The 22,583-nt window shown below is 36.8% G+C and overlaps 1 protein-coding gene across 1 annotated transcript in view; it reads left to right on the forward strand.

The window, feature by feature from the left end:
• The first annotated feature begins 8,670 nt into the window (after nt 1-8,670).
• LOC118276474 (protein couch potato) overlaps nt 8,671-22,583 on the forward strand; it is a 198,435-nt gene continuing 184,522 nt past the window's right edge. The window contains exon 1 of the mRNA XM_050707245.1: nt 8,671-9,334. The gene's annotated coding sequence lies outside the window, so the exon portion shown is untranslated. The remainder of the gene's footprint in view (nt 9,335-22,583) is intronic.

Genomic DNA, 22,583 nt, shown 5'->3' on the forward strand with positions numbered 1-22,583 from the left:
GATATTCGTATTAAGTGATATTTTGTCCAGTGTAAAATAAGTAGTACCTAAATTGACTGTTGGTAAATTGAAATAGCAGTTAATTTACTTGTGTAAGATATAAAAAGGGATACCTTTTTTCAGAAATATATCGAATGTGGTTTTGGACTGAATGGAGCAACAATGAAAAATCTTTTTGATTGAATATTAAAGTGAGAAGATAAATAGAGATAGTTTAACATTTAATATTATACTCAACTTTTTTTGGAATTGGTAATAATTAATAAGTACAATTATTAATTATTAATATTAATGGATATAAACCCCCAGGACTATGTCTCACATATTACGGAGCGTCTTGACTTCCTGAAACAGAGAATTTATGCATGGGCAAACCGTATTCGTCGGTATAAGAAGCGAGTGGAACGGTATACACAGAATCGCACATTCCAAAGGGATCAAAGGTGGGTGTATAGAAATTGGGAGCTAAAAGAACAGACTAGGACTGACACGTGCCTACCAGATGCTGATGTTACGACGTCGTTCTGGCGTAGCATTTGGTCGGCACCTGTTTGTCACACTGAAGGGGATTGGATTGAGAAGGTTAGGCGAAAATGTGAACTGGTACCAGAAATGGAACAAATCTCCATAACCACCGAAGATGTGTCTAATGCAGCCTATCCGTTGGCTAACTGGAAAGCTCCAGGCCCGGATGGGCTGCACAATTTCTGGTTAAGATGGTTTACCAGTTCGCATAGTCGCTTGGCATCTCAATTTCAGTCAGCTTTGGAGTCTGGATCTTTGCCCCAATTCTTTACGACTGGGTTAACCCACCTGCTCCATAAATCTGGAAGTACCGCGGAACCCAAAAATTATCGACCGATTACGTGCCTACCGACAATTTATAAACTCCTAACATCCATTTTGAGAGACAAACTTAATAAGCATATTGAAGACAATAATATCATGTCTACCTCTCAAAATGGATGTAGGAATAGGTCCCGTGGTACTAAGGAGCTTCTCCTCATTGACATGTCCATTTGCCAACAGGTTCGTAGATCTCACAAGAATTTGTCCACATGCTGGATAGATTATAAGAAGGCCTACGACTCCGTGCCACATACATGGCTCATGAGGGTACTGGAGCTGTACAAAGTCGATACAGCTCTGCGTGCTTTCCTGGTGTCATGTATGAGTCAATGGAGAACAGTTCTTCGCTATCCAGGATGTCGACAAATTTGTGAGAACGATGAACCCATTAGGATAGAGCGTGGTATATTCCAGGGTGATAGTTTGAGTCCATTATGGTTCTGCTTAGCTCTGAATCCTCTAAGCACTTTGCTTGAGGATTCCGGGTTAGGTTACAGGTTGAGAAGAGGGGGAGAAATTATATCCCACCTACTTTACATGGATGATTTAAAGCTATTTGCTCCAAACAACTCGCATCTAATGAAATTACTAAATGTCACTGAAACGTTCAGTAATGCCATTAGGATGGAATTTGGTGTGGACAAATGTGCAATCATGCATGTAAAGAGGGGGGAAATTGTGGAATCAGATGAAACACGAAACTCTGATACCACAAACTTTAGACTTCTCTCTTCAACCGAAACCTATAAATACTTGGGTATGTCAGAAGCGTTAGGCATTGATGTAGCTGTCATGAAGCAATCGTTGCGGGAGCGCTTCTTTGGCCGCCTGAAGAAAGTTCTCAATAGTCTTTTATCAGGTGGTAACAAGGTGCGCGCTTACAACGGTTGGGTCATGCCAGTATTAATGTACTCTTTTGGCATACTCAAGTGGACTCAAACGGAACTGGACGCCCTGGACAGAAAAGTCCGTTCATTGTTGACTGAGCATCGGATGCATCACCCACGATCATCAGTAATGAGACTGTACATACCACGTAAATGTGGGGGGCGAGGCTTTTTAAATGCCAAAACCCTACACAATAGTGAAGTGTGCAGTCTCCGAAAATAAATGGAGGTGGGGATACATCGAGATGTTGTCTCAGTGGACAAAGGACTTACTCCGCTCTCCTTGGCTAATAAGGACTGGAGAGAACCTATAATACTAAGCACTAAGGATCGCAAGAATGTATGGCAAAGTAAGGAGTTGCACGGACGCTACTATCGGGCCCTACATGGGCCAGATACAGATTTCTTAGCGTCCGTATCCTGGCTACGTTTTGGTAACTTATTTGGAGAAACGGAAGGTTTTGTCTGTGCAATTATGGACGAAGTTATGTTGACGAACAACTACCGAAAGTATATTATAAAGGATGGAACGGCTGACATTTGTCGGGCATGTCATCGCCCAGGGGAATCCATTCGACATATAATTTCGGGTTGTTCTCACTTAGCTAACGGAGAGTACTTGCATAGACATAATCTGGTAGCCAGGATTATTCATCAACAACTTGCTTTAAAATACAAACTTGTTGAATCTGAAGTGCCGTATTATAAGTATCTGCCTGACCCAGTTCTTGAAAATGGAGATGTCACACTGTATTGGGATCGAACTATCATCACAGACAGGACAATTGTTGCTAACAAACCTGACATTGTGGTGATAGATCGACCAAGCCGTCGCACAATGATAATTGATATAACAATCCCACATGACGAGAATCTTGTGAAAGCTGAAAAAGATAAAGCCAGTAAATATCTTGATTTAGCTCATGAGGTTGTCGACATGTGGGATGTAGATTCAGCAATCATTGTGCCGATAGTCGTATCTGCCAATGGCCTTATAGCCAAAAGCCTCGACCAACACCTGAGTAGGCTAACGTTAGATGGTTGGATCAAGAGCCTGATGCAGAAGGCAGTACTTCTGGACACGGCGCGTATTGTCCGGAAATTCCTCTCTCTTGAGCCCTGACCACCGGTAGCTTGGATTTATCCCGTTGCTGGTGGGCTACTGCTTTTTATATTTTTAAATGTTTTATTTTTTTCTTTTTAATTTAATATTTAAAAATGTAACAAAAGTATAAGAAATAAATGAATGAACTAAAAAATAAGTACCACCTAATGATATTTTATTATCTTATTCCCGAAGCACAACTTAGCAAATAATATCAGGGAATAAATTTAATAAAATGGCATAATTTAGTCATAACAAAATGGCGGCACGCTGAATTTCCCGCCAAATGAACGGAGGTCGTCCGAGTTCATTTTATTTTGAACATTACCAACGTGGTTAGTCTTCAATATTTATATAAAATTTAAATTGTTCAGGGGCTCTGGGCCGTGACTGCGTTGTACATATTAACGTTAGAAGCGGTTTTTTCCTTTAAAACATAACGAGTACTGCTGAGGCTACTGTATTGGCTTGCAGTTTTTATTGTTTTCTTAGCGGTTAGAATTAATCTAATACTTTATGTGTGCAGATAACTGGTTTTTACACGCTTTTATAATGCTGTTATTATCAGTTAACATCCGTTTAAGGTGTGTAATGCCGTTAAAATTTATAATTTAATTTAAATAAGGTGTATCAATTACCAGTGTATTTTGAAAGGTGTCCAGAAGACTACAAGTGAAAGTTATGAAGACTGAAAGTTATTTCTTTCACTTGCTTCTTGAAAAGAAATATAATTATTTTATTTTATACGTTACCTAACAAAATACCTAATGCAAATTCGCAATGAAATTGCTGACGGTCGTGTAAGAGGAGCTCTAGCATCATTATCTTGGGTGAAGCAATAATTTCTTCAAAACAGGAAAATAGGCGTGTTCCCTTCACATCCTGAGAGGACCCAGGACGTGGAAACACGAATGTAATTTAAATAACATTATAACGTCGTATTATCGAACAGTAAAGTTACGTGGATCATTATCATAACAGTATAACAAAGCACAGTAAGTTCCGATCCATTGGCCGTTCACAAAGAACAATAAACCATTAATTTGAAGACACTTTATTGCTACCATTAAAACAATGCATTGCGACTACCGTGCGTAGTACAATAAATACCCTAATGTTATTGTTCTGTTGCGTGGCTCGTGGCTCAACCGAACGCGTGTAGACACTACTTTATGTGACTCATCACTGCAGTAAAACATTTTCTAACTCTAAAAAGTGACTTTCGTTATTTTATTGTGGTTTTACAGTACCGAGTATCGTCACGTAACTGCTCAACCCTTGAGGGGTAGAGTTTATAATACAGCAAGTTAGTACCACTTATGTCGTTAGGTTCCTGTAATAGGGGCTAAGTTTGTTGCCATCGTTCCTTGCCCGACTTGGGAGACTGTAACAGAATTTCTTGGTGATGGGTAGTGATCTTTTCAGCAGTGATGAATCAGTAGACAGAGACGGAGATATGCGTTAGTAAATAATAGGAAAGCAGATGGACTAGGCTTGGCCGTCTATTAAATTCAATAACGTTCCCGTCAAACGTAAGGAGTCGGTTTGCTATCTCGGTCTAGTCCTAGAAAAAAACTTTTCTTTTATTGAACATATTAAGACTATTAGTGAGAAAGCCAAAAACAATTTCTATGCGCTCACGCGAATTTCGAAGGCTACCTGGGGTCTCTCTTTTCTTACGCTCAGAACCATCTACGGAGCAACCTACCTGGGATGCGTGTGCTACGGGGCACCAGTGTGGGCTGATAGGGCCACAATAGGCGCGGTACGGCGAAAGCTTCTCCAAGGTCAGCGTCTAGCCTTGATCTTTCTGTGTAAGGCTTATAGGACGGTTAGCACAGAGGCCCTACCTGTGCTCGCGGGACTGCTTCCAGTCGATCTTGAGGTGCAGCGACGTGCTGCCATGTACTATAATGCGAGACCTAACTTTTCCGCAAACTTTCTAGCACAACGTGATCAAAGCAAAATTAATAGATTGCTCAAGCCATTAACGGACGTCTGGGATGAACTTCTGACTGAGTGGCAGTGTAGATGGGAATCTTCCACCAAGGGCCGCCACCTCTATCAGTTCTTTCCATCCGTGCATGAGCGACTGGAGAGGACATGGTTGGAGGTGGATCACTGTGTTGCCCAATTTCTTACTGGCCATGGCAACTTTAAAAGCAAATTGTTCTCATTTAAACTCGTTGATTCACCATGGTGCCAATGTTCGACAGCGGAGTTGCAACATGAGCAATCCGCCCATCACATACTCTGGGAGTGTGGTCTCTGGCAATCTGAGCGTAACACTATGTTGGATAATTTAATTGTTTCATCAGGTGTAGTCTATTACACGGACCTTGTGGAGTCTCGAGCAAATTTCCGTGCGTTTAGGCGTTTTTGCCATACCTATTATTGGAAGCAAGTATAACAGCTCACGCATAGGACCCATTTAGTATTAGCATTTAATATTTTAGTTTTAAGTAAAATTTCCGTGGTGCTTGGCGACTGGGCTTCTCCCAGTTGTGCAGTCTCTTTTGTGCCTTAAGGCTTAAGTCATCCTGTCTCCTGCATTAAATTCACCGAGGGAAGTGGAAACTATCGTTTTCTTTTCTTCTCCTCTAATAACATCTTCTGATTTGTTTCGTTGCGGGATCCAAGACAGTCATTCATTTCCCTGGGACGCGCCGGACTTCAGTGTTCCGGTGTTTTCATGTTTGTATCTACTGTAGATCCTGGCTTACAGGAGTTGCAGCGGTATGGGAGGTTGTGGCGGGCTTGTCCCAAAAAAAAAAAAAAATGGACTAGGCTCTATATTCTCTGTTTATGTTTAGATTATATTTAGTTCCACGTGCAAATTGTACCATTGAACTTATAATGCATAGGTTCAATGAGTCAGTAACTGATGATTGAATCATACGTTGGTAATGTATTTAGGCGTATGGCTATGACTTATAAATATGACGTACTGTAATAGCAAAAATATTTTTTTATGGAACAAGCCATTATACGGGGAGACGGACAACCAGGGGCCTTAGTCTGCTATTACAATTGTGTCAGAATGGTCGATCATTGAGCAGTGCAAGAGGGACGGAGCTATGAAGGTTGTATAGCTCTGTCCCTCTTGCACTGCTCAATGATCGACCATTCTGACACAATTGTAATAGCAGACTAAGGCACCTGATGGTAAGCAATAAATTTATTGGAAAAGTTGGATTGCGATATTTACTTACGTCTTAGAAGAATACAAATGCAACATTTGCTTTAAAAAAAAGCTATAAAAAATTCAGTCAAGTTTTGGTTGACAACACAACGTGTATTTAAAATAATAGCACAATATTTAACTCATGGTGGACAAGTGACCTCTAGCTACAAAACAGGGGACATATACACATAGCTTCACATAGGCATACTAAGTATTGCTAAGGTTACACAACATACCTGCATAATAAGCACATGGTGATCGCAAGGAAAGTATTTTAAACCAAGGTTGAGATTAGTATGAAACGGGTTGGAAAAATTTGGAAGTATTCATGGTCATAAAATTGCTATTTGTCTCTAGTTTTAAGTGTGGGAGAGCCATGCTTCGGCACGGATGGGCCAGCTCGACCGGAGTGATACCACGACCTCACAGAAAACCGACGTGAAACAACGCTTGGCTTAGGTAAGTGAGGTTACCGGAGGTTACTTTCCTTCCCAATTTTTCCAATATCCGCTTCCCAAACGACCGGTGACCCTTAAATTCCTAACCCCCAAAAGGCCGGTAACGAACTTGTAACGCCACTGGTGTTTCGGGTGTCCATTGGTGACGGCGATTGCTTACCATCAGGTGATCCGTTTGCTCGTTTACCGGCTTATATCATAAAAAAGTTATGTTTTTTCCTAGTTTTACTGTAATACGAAATGATTATATTGCTTTACTTAAGAAGTTACTATGAATAAATCAATATTACTATGAATGTTAAGTTCCAAAATATATATTATATTATATTTTGGTGACTGAATAAAGCACAATGCTCGATAAAGTAACTGTGATATTTTTATAGAAAATATTTATGTATTTTCTCGAAACCAGGTGTAAGCCCATCCCCACACTAAGGGTAAACATGGGCGTTACAATAGGTTATTTATATCTATAACGCTGTGCAGCGCTCAAATGTCACCGTGACCGCTCAACCTTGAGGTTGTCGTGTTTTTTATTATCCTGCCAATGTAGGCTCTTGGTACCTATATAGCTCTAAAGTACTTTTGGAATATCACAGGGGAGTTTATTGGTGATATTTCGCTTTTATTTTGGTACTATGTTAGCTTAGGTTGAAGGAAAATGTTGATTTTTTATTGTATCGTTGCGCGTAGTCTTCATAGCGTGGCGTAGCATTGCGTAGCGTGGCGTAGCGGGTATACTTGTCTACTACGCCAGTTGTAGAGATAGTATTAGACGTTTTATAGATATGTATGTATTTTGTGGAAGACTGTATTGTGTATCTACAATTCTGTAAATATGTATTGTACAACTCACCAAGATTTCAGTATACATACATTACCTACAATAACTACATACATATTTTTTAATGTAATTTTTGAAGTTACGATTCGATTTGAAGATAATTGTCAAACCTGTGTGTTATACATAATATACATTCAATCAAAACTTGACTTGATAACAAAACCATTCAAGTCTGTGCCTGCATTCATAAAAAATGTGATATTACGAGATATTTCCTTATTTTTATCGTTTCCTTGGTTATTTATTCAATGTTAGAGTTTTTCTTCGATTTTTACGTCACTTTTGCCTCATCCTTCGCTACTCACATTCATGTTATCTCTCGCTAACTTTTTTGACCTTTTTACAAACTTTTTCTTAATATCGCTCAAGTTATTTCCAGAAAAATTGCCCGGAACGTTACAGCTTTACTATATTCGATCCGTTTAAGTACAGGTCAAATGATGGTTGAACTTTGTACCCTCGACTTTATCGTTCAGATTAATTTTATACTTAGGTGCCTCATAAAAATGCGTTAGGCAATCATCTAAAAAAAGGGAAATTGTGAAAATAAAATTCTTATTAATGAAAATCACGCGACTATAGGTCGTTAACGTTTAGAAAAGTGACCAGAAAATGTGTTACCTTTTATTAAACAAAGAAAAATGTTGAAAAACATAAGAAATGCTATAAATTGTCACGCTATGTATACAGAAATAGGAGTTTATAAAGAAAACGCGGCCATGTTAGTACCTACGACTAGTTCTTTTCGATCATAATCTTAAAACGTTACAGAGAAGTTTTTTCACCACCATTAAAAGAAACAAATGGTTTTTAACTTTAGAAACACGCACCTCAACTTTGTTTATTAGAGGAAATAATTTATTTTTAAATAGTAAATCATAAAAACATGGCTGCAATAATAAAAACATTTATGCAAATTAAATTAAACCTGCAATCTTTATAACTATCGAGTAGAAAACTAATGACTTAATATTTTATGAAATAATATCTTAATATATTCTGGAATATCCATGGGCGGCATATCGCTTACCATCAGGTGACACGTTTGCACGTTTGCCTCTATTCCATAAAAATCTTAACCCTTTAGGTCTTTTTAAATGTATGTGGCATTCAATGTCAAAATTTTTCGTGCAGTAGCATGAAGACTAATTGTAAAACCTGAAAATAGAGAGTCTATTGAAATAGAACCAGAAATTCATCTGGTGCATTTCTAGTATATTTCTGCCTACAACCTTTTTACTATCATCGTCGAGCACGAATCTCCACGAAAAGCCTGTTTTATCGACATAAAAGTAAGCTGTCAGAGAGGGTTCGCTCTGCGCATGTGCGCACCATTTGACAACTCTGACATTCTGAGGCACGCTTAAAAATCACTGCGAAGCAATACACCCTAAAAACAGAGCAAAATAATAGAAGCACCGCAATCAAATATATTTGGAAGTTATACCGTTTATCGCTCTGGTTACCATCTCGCCTACATTGCTACAGTTTTCGAAAAACCTCTAAATTCTGTGCTTGTTTGTAGGCGGTTTCTAAATGTAATCTAAACAGCAAGTCGCCATAGCCCGGACGGAATAATCATAAAGTGATAATAACATCGGAAATGAACTGTGACTCTCAAGAATGTTAACAAATGTGAACTGTGTATTGACTCCTCTCAGTCTACCTTGCTAGACCTGCAACTGCCGCGGCTATGACGCATGAAAACAACATGTCCAAGCAAGAAATGACATAACAAAAAGTACTATAAAATCTAATATAAGTGATGCATATCAAATGACTTAGTATATAACTAAATATCAAACAAATACATATCATAATTGTGCCTGTAGAATAATATAAAATATCTCGTATTTACCTTGAAATTATAAGAGCATTTTACAATATTTTGGCAATTTTAAATAAGAATAGTATAATTATATGAATATTAATAACTTGTAAGTGCAAATACTGGACTGAAACTTGAACATTGTACAACTACCTCGTTTTGGGAGACGACATCGTTTGGTAAGTAAATCTTATTACTAAAGTATCTACTTACATTAATACTCGAATACTTCAGTTATGTACCCATACTCATTCATGTGTATAAATGGATTGTTATAATCATATTAAGCGGATTTTCAATGAGTACTTCGAACTGAATGTAGGTGGAGGATTCAGAACTCTGTTATTGAAAAATGCAATGCTCGATACGTTTTAACTCATATCTGGTAGACACGCGAACATTAATTTCGTTGTTGATGGACTTTTCTCTTTGGAAAATGAAAGTAACATTGTGGAACTTTATGGATTGCACAAAAGTAATTTTTTTTTCTGTCGAAGAAGTCACGCGTGCGTCGGTTTGCGATTCGTGTTGTCTGGAGGCGGTACCCGCTGCCATCGTTGCCGCGTTGCTACGCTACGCGCCGTGGTGCGTTGAGTCGTGTCGCGTGACGCAGCGTGAAACTAAACAGTTGGCAAAGTCACAAAGGATATGGAGAATGTATTAGGCAACTGCTTCGATTTTGTATAGAGTTGGTCTGACTTTGTCACAGAATATAAGACTACTAATATTGCTTAAAGAATACTGAAGTCCGACCAGCCAGCTTAAAAATTACATTTCTTTCTAAGTTAGGTAACTTAGCACATTTTAGTTCTATACATTTTATAGACAGGTACAGAACTCTTCGTGATTCTCTTCGTGACAGAGATAATAAGATTAATTCTGGGTTAATAGTTCCCCTTTTAATAATAATTATCAAAATAAAACGAATATTTACCGATCTATAAACATCGATATAGAATCAAGTACTTAATGCATTGAAAAAGGAAATTGGTAATCACAGTGTTGTGCCAACGGATGGTTAGCAATCGTATTATTATTTCTACACTTAAACTAGGCAAATATTCTTACGAAAAACAAAGTTAGCGTAATAATTGCAATGCTGGTCTATAGAAAGTCTGAAGATCATCGTATCTAGTAAGTAGGTACCTACTTCTAGTACCTTTAACCCATCGTGTGCCGGAACGCAAATCCACTCAAGACACAACGTATTTTCTATTGTTGTCTTATATACCGCATTAGAAAGGTTAAGGACTTGTTTCACAATGTCTGGATAGCCGCTGTGTATCAGATAACTTTGCATTAAGAACGTAATTTGTATGCACTATCTGTCACATAAGTTTATCGGGCACTTATATGAAGGTGGTGAAACAGGCGCTAAGTATGTATTAAAGAATATGTTTTTTGTTTGTTACCTTTTTACGTTCCGTGGCCAAACGGCAAAAAACTATTTTATAACTTTTATATTATTTCATCTACTTGCTGCTACGGCACCCTTCATGGGCGATTCCGACTCACACTTGGCTGGTTTTTAATTTTAAACTTATAAGTTGGTGTACATAGTGCTTCGTGGCAGATATTTCCCTAAGATATAGCAAATATGTAGATAATTATAGAACTACGGTAACTAAAAATTACCCTTGAAATACACACATAAATTCACTTCGATAATAACTTATTCTTTTAGACAATGTACGTCATCAAATAGAAATGTAGATACCTAACAGCGAACCATAATAACGGTATTTAATACCGGTAAAATATTGCTTTGAAACGTTACAATATCGTGTTGCGTACATAATGTGTATTTACTAAGTCATTTCCTTGATGGAGTGAAAATTTGGGGTAGTGACGGGAAGCCAAACAAAGGTGAGGTAAGAAAACATACACAATTCAAATTAGGTTTTTCCTTGAATCGTTGAATCGCCTCCGTAATGTGGAAAGCTTTATAATGCTACTGTTTATTATTCAATACCTAGATGCTCTATCGATATCTACGTCCTTGTTGATTAATTTGAAAAAAAACGCCTTGATTTGTATAGAAACTTTGAATATTTGAGACATTATTCGCTTCTGGTTTTGTTGTGAATTTCGTTGCTTACAACGTAATTGTTTAAACATTTTTGTCCTTTACTAGTAGGATTATAACCTAATATAGTATGATGTGTTGTATTACTTACATAAGATGGCCAATGCTAACGTTTCTCTCTTTCCCAAAAAGTCAACAAAAAACAAATATTGCAACATTTAGATAAGACGTATTTTTTCTCAAAACTATTTATTTCAATTATGAATTCTAAGTCTATTTCATAGAAATATAAACAAAGATAACAAATTGGAATAGAAACCAAAATTCAATACGATATGGTAAAATTACAAGGAACCATGAGGGAGGTACCTACGTGCTTCACAACCTCCTAATTAGGCCTCCTCAAGTCACTCGCGTGTGGAATGAGTGCCATGAAATTTTTATTTGATTCGAAGAATGTTCTCGAATAAAAACTCTTCAACTGCGGTATTTGTGACTTCAAACATTTGTAGCCAGTTCACCGTTAATCCTGAGATATGCCAACCTTCTTACAATTTGCGAGTTCAAAATTATAAAGAATTTGTTTTATTTTAGCTCTGCATGCTCAACACAGCGGTTATAATACCCAAGTAATGGGTTTGTAATCAAATTTTATTTTAATTAGACATTTTATCAGTACGTGACTATGGAATATTGAAATAAAATGTTATTAATATTGAAACAAAATAGTTTTACAATATCGATTTTCTAATATCGATATCTATAGTTAATGTCTAGTATTAAGTTTCAAGGCAAGCACCTTGAAACCTTATAGTTGTCGTTACCATCAACAAATACTAACATTACTTATCGGCAAAAACATTTTGTATATACAATAAGTCTTTAAGAAAAAATAAAAAGACAAAAAACCATCGAAAGACACATTGTCATTTCCTCCGCGTATTAATTAATTGAAATAAGTTACCCAAATCAACATATTCACGATCGCGCAAAATTACACCGAAAAGTAATTTAGCGCGATAACTAAGTTCATAAATATAAAAGGAGACATATTGGAGGACGTATTATGTATTCCTCGGATACAATTTCCTTCCACGCCAGTTTAAATTGATAACGATGTGACGCCGCTTCACTCGCACTGCGGGTACTTTTACGAGCAAACAAGAACGTTATGTCAATAGCAGAAAACATTAGCTATTTCCCCTATAAAATGTTGACTGGAATGGAACACCGGGGCGCGGTTCGCGTGTTCACAAGCGCTTGCGTTTCCCTCGCATGCTGACGGTACCTAACCTCTATACCGGCTGCCTACATTTTTCCACATTTTAGTACACAGCTAAGCAATTATGGATATTGACGTTCGTGCTTTACTATATTTAGGTATCCAAAGAAGGGATCGAGTCCTGTGTAGATATTGTATTCATTGCTTCATACATATTTATATTGAATAGACGGTCGTCTATGTCAATCGAATGACATATTACTCATTATTTCTGTTTTTAATGAAGTTGTTGATAATTTCGTTTTGTAGAACTATACAAGGCATGTGGGGCAATTCGGTTTCGACCTAAAATTTGGCCTTTTATAACATGAGGCGTTTCAAAGGCTGTTCACCAGAATAGCGTAGTTGGTAACTTTATTACAATGATCGATTGGTCTTTCTGGGACTTTATTCTGAGATGTAGTTTGTTGAGACTAAAGTCAATGCCTTCTAGTGAGCGAACTTCTATATCTATCTACTTCAGTTATTACTTTATACGTTTTTGTAACTTTTCATCATATTTTGTTTTGTATGATGTGAGATGTGTGAATTCAGTAACAACTTAGAGAATACACGAACTAATAGGAAAATTCATACATTCTACTGAGATGTAAGTAATAAAGTTTAAAAATAAAAATATTTCAATTAAATCACTGAAATTTGAATAGGAAAGTATGTCCTAAAACTAATACCAGCGAGAGGTACCTATCCTCTTAATTTGTGTGACTTAAATACCTATAATCAATTAATCACCAAACCCTCTTCCAAGAATGGGGATTATGGTAATACCCCTGAGAAATCGCAGGCTTTTAGTCATCAGTTAAGCGTTCCGCTTGATGATGATGAATGGTACCTACATGAAAAAGAAAAAAGCTGTTTTGAGATCACTGTACGGCATAAACTAAACACGTGTAAAATTTTCGACACAAAAATAAAATAAGGGGTTCAAATCAGGAATGGTCCAATATCTAGAAACATATTCTTCTAATAAAATATGACGCAGAAGTTCCAAGTTCCTTTATTTTATTCATACCAAGTTGTACCTACTTTGTTACTACGTACCAAAGATGGTACCTAGATAGATAGATAGATAGATAGATTATACCAATGATTGAAACGTGAATCAATGAGCCGTTAAAACGATTACCAAAAAGCACTGAGTAAAAATTGTATAAGAACAAAAGGTGCGGTCGACGGTTTGTAACGCTTCAAAGAGCGTCCTAATTGTTTGGTTGCGATTTCGAATCCGGCGCGGGCGCAAAGTGCCGTGACGCGCCGACAATTCTATTTATTTGTGAAGCAATCGTTTCACTAATAATTTCGTTTTCTATACTGTTTTACTACGTATTTAAAGCAGCTATTAGCAAAAAGGATACTGAGTTTAACAATAGTTCTTTTTTTACGTTCCTACATGCTACGGGTGTTGTGGTTGGTTTACCCACATTGTTTCGAGATTTCGAATCCGACTGACGAAAAATTTTTACGTGAAAATGATGAAATGACATCGTTAACGTGACTCACGAAGCATGGGTATACAGGTTACATAGTGTATTTCATAAACAATTGTTTATTTTAATGGGGCAAGTTCACCACAACCTCCCGAAACTGCTGCAACTCCTGTTAACCAGGATCTAGATTGGATACAGCAATGTAAAACAAGTTTATTAAGTACTATTACTTTAAGGTGTTAAATATTAGACATACATATCGTCACGCCTTCAATCCCATGAAGGGGTAGGCAGAGGTGTACATTATGGCACGTAATGCCACTGTGTACACCCACTTTTCACAATTTATGTTGTAAGTCCCATGTAATAGGTGGTGAGCCTATTGCCATATACCGGGCACATTTCCAGACTCCGTGCTACTACTGAGAAATTTCGAAAAAAGCCCAGTAACACTTCGGCCGACCCGGGAATCGAACCCGAGACCCCTTGCCCGGCAGTCGCACTTGCAACCACTCGGCCAACGAGGCAGTTTAATATCAGATTTATTTTTATTAGTAAAAAAAATATGTAGTTGAAATAAAATAGTCGGACACGCATGACCTAGGCATGAACTAGGCAGCGTGCGCGCATCGCACAATAGATCCGCGGCCACGTCGGACGCGATTTCATTTCCTGCGGAGCGCGCGCGCCGACCCGTGGACCAATTTCCGGTGACACTATGTACCAACTGATTGTACTATAATTGAATTGAGGTCGATTTATAAATCATTTCGTGATTTCACTGCACATTTTGTATTGGATCAACATTGATTAATTAAATGATGATTGACGTCAAACAGGTTTATTCGAAGCTACTCGGAGGGTCGGAGGCTGATCGATTTAATTCAGTGTCAGATCTAATACCAGCGAATATGATTCGTTTACTACAACTCCATGCAGCCATTAGACGAAGATTAACGAATCAGGAAATGGAGAACTATAGATAAAATTTATGTATTCAGGTAATGGAAATGCTACCATGTTGCTTTTATATTTCTGAAAAAAAAACCGACCGAACGGATGATCAGAATGCGAAATGGTTATAAGCATTTTATCACTCATTGCAAAAATAGAAAACCAGTCTACCATATGATCCGTAATCGGATTAATGGTTCCGTTTTACCTTTTTGCGGGTACGGTAGTCTAAAATGGGGGTCTATTAAACTTGGGGAGTATATTAAAGCCTTGTACTGCCCGCGGCCTGTCCAGTTCACGTGACGATGTAATAATTCAGATTTTTAGGCTACAACGAAGACTTATGACGCATATTTCACTAATATAATCTAATATAAAACACGTAGGTAGTAAAATAATGGGTACCTACCACTACATTACAGTTTTTTATCGAATAAAAATGTTTTATTTTTGTTGCGTGCGCGAGTGGTATGACAGATTTTGAGATTTGGCGTGTCGCACGCAGCTATACCGTCTGTCATACGTTGACGTACGATAAAATACCGTTTGAAAATCGGCCATGCAGTCACAGGTTATATTGAACGAGGTAAATTCATACGCAAACATATCCCACAGATATATATATGTGGGTATATTTTCCTGAATGTATTCACTTTGTTTATTACTGTAGTGTCGAAAATGTGTGAACATTTTAGTGATATCGGATTGCAGATTGAGTTTTTGTATGCAGTACCAATTTTATACAGTTGTCGCAAATTGCCAACGAATTCATTGTATATTTTTTAAGCTTTAAGCACTGTCTCTTTGTCTCTTCGTTGGAGTGCTTTCAAGTGCGACTGTTGAATTCGATTGCAGACACTTGGCCCGACACAAAGCATTATTGTGTTTTGATCTCCGGAATTTTCAGCAATCAACTTACCTTCTTAATTATTTGTACGAACTAGAATTTCAATTTTAAAAGCTTTCATGAAAATGTTTGAAGTCTAAAACTGGAACATTTGTGGAACATTGAAGCTGTTCTGGGTAATGATTGTCAGTCCAGTCGTTACCACGCTTGGAGGTTACAACCTTCTTCAATACGATTTAGCATATCATTATGTAGCTAAAGCAGGTATTTATGGAGTCTCTTTCACCTGTGATAGTCTCACCAGACATTGGAATTATGACGTCATTCTCGTATCTCTTTATACATATTTAATGTTATATGTAAGGTTATGGAATCACACATATAATATCGTCATCAGCATCATCACCATAGTCCCAGATGGCCCATAGTCCAGTGTTGGACTGCCACTGGAGTCCATTACTGTACTATGAGCCTTCTCTATAAAAAGCGTGTAATTAGAGTGTGGGAGAGCCATGCTTGGGCACGAATGGGATTCCACGGCTTCACAGAAAACTGACGTGAAACAACACTTGCGTTGTGTTTCGTTCGTTGTGTGAGCGTCGGCAACGCACTTATAACGCCTCTGGTGCCTCGGATGTCTGTGAGTGGGGCGATTGCTTACCATCAGGTGATCCGACCGAAGAAAATAAAGCATTGAAATAATCTACATGTTTGGCAAGCGGTTTGGAGATCGTGGTTTAAAAGTTACAGTATTTTACATGAAAATCTTTCATTTCTTTTCTCTTTGTCAGAATTTTAGAAGCGTTTGACTAGTAATAATGACTCGTAGAGCATAGTTCATATGAAATGAAATATTTCATTAAAAACAAAACATTACTCACGAACTGAAACAAACATTCAGCCTTCATTAGTATTGATTTCGATTTCTAATATTCAGCTATTTCTTATTGATTAAATGCACCAATGTTTCGTGGAATTGTACCGCCGGTAACATTAGTGGAATGTTTCGCTTCATATTTTGTAATTGCGTGAATACTTTGTCGAAATTATGTTCGAATCGAAATCTGACTAATTGGTGTTTATGAAGGTATTTTGGTCAATGAGGTTTGCTATGTGTGTGACGTACGAAATTTTTGAATGGACTGGCAGCGAACCAGTTATTTTCTAGTTTTTGTCTTCAAAAATAACTCATTCAACCGGACTTGATTTACTAGTAAATATGAAGTCTTCGAATACTCTACTCCTGTATAATTTTAGTGGAATAGTTTCTTAGCTTATATGTACATAATTAAAGCCTAATAAAATATTCAAGTAGACACAATCACGATCGCTTACCAGCCAGTTAGAACAGCGTAATCACGCACTATTACCTACTAATTCGAGAGACCATTTAATGTACCTAATACAATGTACTCTCGCGCATACCATGCGATGTAATCTTATTAATTATTACCAAAATAAACACGCCACAGCCTAAAGAATTCAGTATAATGTGTCAGCTTGGTAGGCCAGTGTGCGTGAGGCAGGCAGTTACTCTGTGGCAGTTACCAACACAGAATTTGTTATAATAACGGCTGTCCAGGGTAAACTACCTTTTATGGCATCAATTACTAACCTAACGTTTCTGTAATTTCACCGAATGTGTGCTTCTGAGGAGTTACAACGGTCCGAAGGTTCTATGTGTAATTAAATATACAACTAACGTGTAATTGCAACAATTATTGTGATTAACTGTTCTCTTGTTGTTTTTCAAATTAATTTCATGAGTGTATTGCTCTTGTTTGGGCTACTTGTCTTACACGCGGACGATTTTTTGTACAACTTTACAATATGGCCGCTTACTGCTTGAAAGCTTTCATTCCTCGAAGGGGTAGGAAAGTGAAGTTCGTTTACTTTTCGCTAGATGGCTCTAGTACCCCTTTTATCTGGATCTGCTGTTAAAACCTGACTTGTTTAGTTTTCCTTAATTACGAAGTACTGGAAGTAATTTTTATTTGAAGAAGAGTTATTCTACCTTAACAATTTGAATACCTTTGTACCCAAATTAAAAAAAAGCCGTTTCGTTATAATATAAACAGAATTATTAGGAACAGATATTATTTGTACAACAAATAATAATGTCGATCTTTTATTAAATTTAGTTAAACTGAAAAAACAATAAAATCCAGACAGACTTTAATAAACATTGTTAAAACAAGAACTGAAAACACAAGATTTCTAAGAATGTACAAAATGAACGTCACGAGGTTTCTACGAAAGCTAACAGTAACGTTGCTGTAATTATAATTACAGTTGATAGTGCTAACAACATTAAATGTGAATATGTTATGGAGCCCCGCGTCTACTTCAATTTATTTAATAGAACCGCCGCTATTAGTCTAAGTAAGTCTCCATAATAATATGAAAATTCAAAGTATATTGAATTGTTAGTCAACCTTCAATTGTATTGTCGAAGCCGTAGTACACACTCTATAATTTGGTAAATACATAGCTAATCCCGACTGCCGTACGTCTGTCCGTAAGTATACGTTTTTAAATATTAAAACACGTTCTATTTCCCGCGCGTATATTTATTCGTACGTATGTTTGCACATGTGTGTGTTGCCGTTGCAATCCACGTTACAACCAACAAACACACAGAACACATAATAAGGTACGTATGTGTGAAGCGCGGTCGGCGCCGCCACGGCGTGTTGTGGGGCGCGGTTGCCATGACAACGCCCGCACCCCTTTCCCACACCCCCACAGGTTTCAGCTGACCTGCCGACCTCTAGTGACGAGTCGTAACACTGTCAGAGTTATAGGGATGGGCGATGTTACCTTTATCGATTGTTTTCGGTTTGGAATGTTTAATTGATTATTATTGAATCTAGAAAGTGCCTGATTTACGTATGATCTGAAATATTATTGAAAATTTTAACAATTAGCAAGGTTTACAAATTATATAAAAACGTAAAGGGCTCACTGTTTGTATCCATAAAAATGTGTGGGAAGGAATTTATCACGACACCCCATTATTAAATTAACTTTGTGCGACCAAATTGACCGCAACTCGATTATTTAGGGGATCGGTGAGTATTTTATTAATTTCTATTACATACAACATTTACTTGTTTTATTTTACTTGACAAACTTACTATATCTTATAACTTTTTTTCAGATATCTTCGAAACACAAAAAAGACTACGGCAAACTGTCGATGGAGTTTGAGTTTTCTGAAACATGCTTTCAAGAAACGAAGATTTCTGCATAGGACAGTTAAGGGTTTGAAACTCCATACATGTAAATGCGCTTCTGCATGGAGTTTCAAACTCTTGAACTGCTCTGTGTAACGACTACATTCTAGAAGACACCTCGTATATCTGAAACAAGCAGGAGAAAATGCAATAGTATTTTTTGTGTGGAATACTTTGTTATTGAAAAATAAATTATTAGGTTTTTTTTTCATTTACACATACATTGATACGATATTACGATTCTGTCAATACAAAACAGAAGCTTTTTTATATTTTTTTACACAATTTTTTACATAGCAAGCAACAAACTATCGTCAAGTTTATCGATAACTTGTTACATTGCCCATCCCTACAGGACGAAGTCTAGTCTAGTTCTCGACGTCCTCAGCTTTATGAATACTTCAAGCTTCAGGTGCTTGCACATCGTACACTCTGGGCCAATAAAAGGTAATGCCCCAAAAATCCACGGCTTACTGGCTTAGCAAAGAAATTCCTAGTTTGCGGTCATGTTTTAAAAATTCTCCTTGGATTTCTTCGTGGGCAATACTAGTCGTATTTTAACAGATCGATAGACTCAGTAATGACTTGATTCCGTGTATAGCTAAACTATTCTATTGTAAGGATAAATCGAATGTATTACCACTAAAAATGTTCAAATGAAAAACGTTCTTGTAGTTTGAAATTCAATGTTCGTTTATAGAAATAGGTTACAATCACGATTCGTTTGAGGTTTGTTATTGAAACGATGGTTCTTAAGGATGGGGATATGTTACATTGCATGGTTTCAAGTAGTATTGACTGCGCTGCGCCATAAGTCGATACATTTTATATTCCGTGTGTACTAAGGGGATAAAAGCATGAGACATGAGACATGCATAATAAAAATTTAATACATTTAAGAACGTTGTGGGGTGATTTTGTTCGGTAGTGTAGCAGGAACGATGTGCACGTACCCTAGGTATATGCTAATGAGCGCACTCACATTGACATCAAAGAGAATAGTTATTGGTATTAATACCATTTCAATCTGCTCTTTTACTTGATAATTACGTTGGAATATGATGAATTTACTAAATGAATTCACGTAATGTGTTGACAAATTACGCTGTTGAGTGTTAAAATGTAATTCATGAAATTATGAGAGAAGGCGCACTGATTTCTGAAAGTTTATGGTAAAAACCAATTTAATTTCCCATAAAGCGCCCACAGAAATTATTATAACGGACGAAAAAAAAAATATTGAAAAATGCTACAACAACAAAGACATTGTTTCCCTCAATGGTTTGTATCTACAACGCAATCGCAGTTGCGTCCCGTTATACCTACATACAAAAAAATTGTGGCTTTTCAAAGGACTTTTCACGTACAAAAGGATAATTTCGCTTTAGTTTCCATTATGTACGACCGCCATTGTACACTGAGCTGTGGTTTAAACACACCAATTTGCAAATGCGACGCTTTTAATTTTACCTAATTGACCGTTTTACGGAGCCACTGAAGGTCTCATGAATGTGCTACGGGCCCGCGGCTAGTTTTGCCACCGCACTCAAAGGGTTTGACCGTAAAATGTAGCTCATTATATGGAGATCCGACGAATCTCGCATTCTCTGGAATTAAGCCCGGAGAGGTTTGAGCAACAAGTCGAAATATCTGCCGTTGTTTGTAGGTATCAGGGGATTGTTCCTTTGTGCTATGTTTGGAACGTGTATTGAGCCTCACTGATCGAATTCACCCATTTCTCGTACTAGCAGGGTTTATGTATTCGCACGTGGAAGTTTTTTTAGTGAAAACGAAATGTGAATCATTACTTATCGTTGGTTTAGCTTTTTTTATTTATAAAACAGCTTTATCTATGGAAAAATGTTAACATCAACATGTATTAAAGGTAGAAAGATTTAGAATTACAATTCTTACACACGTTTACACGCCAAAAAACAAATAAAGAACTCGCAATATTATCATTGAAACCAGCAATTTGGCCTCCACCGGTGTTAATAAAGTCTATCGTCCATTCCGAATTGATACTAAATAACTCAATTATGCAAAGGAAAGGTCGAAAGTAAGTAAGTTTACGTGCAAACTTGGTAGTGGTCATACATTACTTTGATAAACCAGATGGTTATCGTGCGAACAAGTTGTGTCAACACTAGCTTGCTTAATTAACTCGTTAGACTTTAATAATGTTCTAAGGTGAGTCGGGAAACGTACTCTGTCGTAATCTTTAAAATAAAAACCTCTTTCATAGGACTATTTTTACGTATCATTGAGTTAATACAACGAAATAAAGAGGTACCTAAAACTAAATACCAAAAAAATGAAGTCAAGGCTGTTTGATTAGTCGTAGTTTATATTATTATATGTATGTAATGTATGTAGTCAAAAAGTTCCTTTTCACACATACAATATAATGTATAGTTGAGACGAGAAACTAACTTCACTAAAGGACCAATAGGGATTTAAAAGTGCCTTTATTAGTCTGAATATAATAAGCACATTAATTTTAATGGTACTTAATGTACTTATGTATGCAAAATTATAGCTAGGCTTTTGTGAAAAAGTATGTACCTACTATCAAGTACCTTTCATGACATCCATCAATCTACGCTCAGTATTACACCTAAAAGAGTTACATGCTTTACTCGTTTACCGAATTCATTATCTACCTCGAATTTCAATTCGATTTTTCTCGGTTGTATTCAAAATTATAATAATTTCTGAACCTTTTATCCATTAATGGATTTTTAGAAAGGTAAAATCGTAAATGGGTGTATTATTTACAACATAAAGTAAGAGCAGAACCAATATTTCGACGTTTTATCCTCATTGTTGCGATGGATCCAATCTATCTATTGACTGATAATGTTATTAGGGACGCCCCTCAACTTTTACGTTGATGTTATCTATGATAATCTGGACGCTATGCGATATAGTTATCGGATAGTGTAGGTTTCGGATCAATAGGATAAGTTGTTTCTATAACAACCCCTTATAGATAAACATTTACGTGAAAATTGACAATATTTTCCGCTTTCTCGCATTCGAAAGGTTTTGTGTATTGGTTTTATGTGTTATTATTAGTAAACGAATATCGTGTTATTATCAGTGCTTTGTAGATAAGCGATTGTGTTTTGAGAATCGCGGGTTATAGTTGGGTATTCGATCGATATGTAAGTTTGCTAAAATTTTGTTGTTCAATGTATGAAGTGTAGCAAATGATTTGCTACGTACTAAATAGAATTTTAACAATAATATATTTGATATAAATAGAATTATTGAATTAATGTATCTCTTCTAATTTATACCATTCCGTAAAAACTAATGTTTTATAATAAAACCGAACTTTTTTGTCAATCTTTTTTTTTTTAAATGACATAATTACGTGTACGTCAGGTTAAACTATGACGCAAAAGCCCAGCCTACAAAACATTAACGGAAAAAAGCGTATAAAAAATAAAAGATACATAAGTTATGGTAATTTTAACGTAATTTGTGGAGTCATTAATATCTTTGTAACGTAGTTGCGTTGGCAAATTGTAGCTTTTAACCCTGCAATGCGGGTTTGTTTTTTTTTGACATTTATCATATCGCACCGGAATACCGGCTGCCTAGCCTTAATAGGCTTTTTGGAACATTACCAGGTTTCTGTTTGTTGCTAA

The sequence above is a fragment of the Spodoptera frugiperda genome, chromosome 31, assembly GCF_023101765.2.
Source record: "Spodoptera frugiperda isolate SF20-4 chromosome 31, AGI-APGP_CSIRO_Sfru_2.0, whole genome shotgun sequence".
In the NCBI taxonomy this organism is placed as follows: domain Eukaryota; kingdom Metazoa; phylum Arthropoda; class Insecta; order Lepidoptera; family Noctuidae; genus Spodoptera; species Spodoptera frugiperda.